This window comes from Cyclopterus lumpus, chromosome 2, assembly GCF_009769545.1.
Source record: "Cyclopterus lumpus isolate fCycLum1 chromosome 2, fCycLum1.pri, whole genome shotgun sequence".
NCBI classification, from domain to species: Eukaryota; Metazoa; Chordata; class Actinopteri; order Perciformes; family Cyclopteridae; genus Cyclopterus; species Cyclopterus lumpus.
In genome coordinates, this window is record NC_046967.1 from 531,115 (window position 1) to 533,614 (window position 2,500).

General features: G+C 52.1%; 1 protein-coding gene across 1 annotated transcript in view; it reads right to left on the bottom strand.

Moving 5' to 3' along the window:
• LOC117746551 (BCL-6 corepressor-like) overlaps nucleotides 1–2,500 on the bottom strand; it is a 55,950-nt gene that overhangs the window by 18,140 nt on the left and 35,310 nt on the right. The window lies entirely within an intron of this gene.

The window sequence follows — 2,500 nt, forward strand, 5'->3', positions numbered from 1 at the left end:
TAGAGGGCGCTGGAAACAACTCACACTGGGACGGCTACCACATCGTGTTAGCATTCTATGGACACTGATGTTGCTTTAAGAGATACTTTACGATATCTGGACGTGGAAAGCAGAATTTAGAGTTCAGATGATCAGAACATTTGAATTTGTTTATTTCCTTTTATTCTAAATGCAACTTAAACAACTGTAAACACTTTATTTTATCTTCTGACATTCTTCTTCTCCACCTTAAGGAAACACAGGAGAAAACAACAGGTCCACCTTAAGGAAACACAGGAGAAAACAACAATTCCACCTTAAGGAAACACAGGAGGAAACAACAGGTCCACCTTAAGGAAACACAGGAGGAAACAACAGGTCCACCTTAAGGAAACACAGGAGAAAACAACAATTCCACCTTAAGGAAACACAGGAGGAAACAACAAGTCCACCTTAAGGAAGTCCAACACCTCTGAGGGTTGAACCCTCCCTCCCTTCTTCTTCTGCTCTCTAATGGATTTCATCTCAGAGAAAGAAAGCGGTGTGTGTGTGTGTGTGCGTGTGTGTGTGCGTGTGTGCGTGTGTGTGTGCGTGTCTGTGTGTGCGTGTGTGTGTGTGTGCGTGTGTGTGTGCGTGCCTGTGTGTGTGTGCGTGTCTGTGTGTGCGTGTGTGCGTGTCTGTGTGTGTGCGTGTCTGTGTGTGCGTGTGTGCGTGTCTGTGTGTGTGCGTGTGCGTGTCTGTGTGTGTGCGTGTGCGTGTCTGTGTGTGCGTGTGTGTGCGTGTCTGTGTGTGCGTGTGTGCGTGTCTGTGTGTGTGCGTGCGTGTGCGTGTCTGTGTGTGTGTGTCTGTGTGTGTGCGTGTCTGTGTGTGTGCGTGTGCGTGTCTGTGTGTGTGCGTGTCTGTGTGTGTGCGTGTCTGTGTGTGTGCGTGTCTGTGTGCGTGTCTGTGTGTGTGCGTGTGCGTGTCTGTGTGTGTGCGTGTCTGTGTGCGTGTCTGTGTGTGTGTGCGTGTCTGTGTGTGTGCGTGTCTGTGTGTGTGCGTGTGCGTGTCTGTGTGTGTGCGTGTGCGTGTCTGTGTGTGTGCGTGTCTGTGTGTGTGCGTGTGCGTGTGCGTGTCTGTGTGTGTGCGTGTCTGTGTGTGTGCGTGTGCGTGTCTGTGTGTGTGCGTGTCTGTGTGTGTGCGTGTCTGTGTGTGTGCGTGTCTGTGTGCATGTCTGTGTGTGTGCGTGTCTGTGTGTGTGCGTGTCTGTGTGTGTGCGTGTCTGTGTGCGTGTCTGTGTGTGTGCGTGTCTGTGTGTGTGCGTGTGCGTGTCTGTGTGTGTGCGTGTGCGTGTCTGTGTGTGTGCGTGTCTGTGTGTGTGTGTGCGTGTCTGTGTGTGTGCGTGTCTGTGTGCGTGTCTGTGCGTGTGTGTGTCTGTGTGTGTGCGTGTCTGTGTGTGTGCGTGTGCGTGTCTGTGTGTGTGTGTGCGTGTCTGTGTGTGTGCGTGTCTGTGTGTGTGTCTGTGCGTGTGCGTGTCTGTGTGTGTGCGTGTGCGTGTCTGTGTGTGTGCGTGTGCGTGTGCGTGTCTGTGTGTGTGCGTGTCTGTGTGTGTGCGTGTGCGTGTCTGTGTGTGTGCGTGTCTGTGTGTGTGCGTGTCTGTGTGTGTGCGTGTCTGTGCGTGTGCGTGTGCGTGTCTGTGTGTGTGCGTGTCTGTGTGTGTGCGTGTGCGTGTCTGTGTGTGTGCGTGTCTGTGTGTGTGTGTGTGTGTGTGCGTGTGTGTGCGTGTCTGTGTGTGTGCGTGTCTGTGTGTGTGCGTGCGTGTGTGTGTCGTGATGGATGACGCCTTCATTTGCAAACGGAGCTCGTTAGCTTCACCGCTGCACCTCAGCGAAAGAGAGAGAGAGGGGGGGGGGGGGGGGGGGGGGTTGACACTTGTGAGGGCTGACAAGCGCTGTCACACTGCACATGAAATATTCAGACTGTGTGTGTGTGTGTGTGTGTGTGTGAGCTTTTCTCAAAAACACACACACACTCTTCTGCCTCCAAATGATTTTCAAACGTGGACTGAATTTCAATAAAGGGCATCGTGAGAGCGGCGACTTTAAGGTCGCAGGTTCGAGTCTCGCTAGTGACACCCGCTGTTGGAAGGTCAGACCCATCTAAAGGGTTCTCCTCTGGGGAGAAGGAATGAGGGTTCTCCTCAGGGTAGAATGAGGGTTCTTCTTAGGGTAGAATGAGGGGAATCTTCTCAGGGTAGAATGAGGGTTCTCCGCAGGGTAGAATGAGGGTTATTCTCAGGGTAGAATGAGGGTTCTTCTCAGGGTAGAATGAGGGTTCTTCTCAGGGTAGAATGAGGGTTCTTCTCAGGGTAGAATGAGGGTTCTTCTTAGGGTAGAATGAGGGGGTTCTTCTCAGGGTAGAATGAGGGTTCTCCGCAGGGTAGAATGAGGGTTATTCTCAGGGTAGAATGAGGGTTCTTCTCAGGGTAGAATGAGGGTTATTCTCAGGGTAGAATGAGGGTTCTTCTCAGGGTAGAATGAGG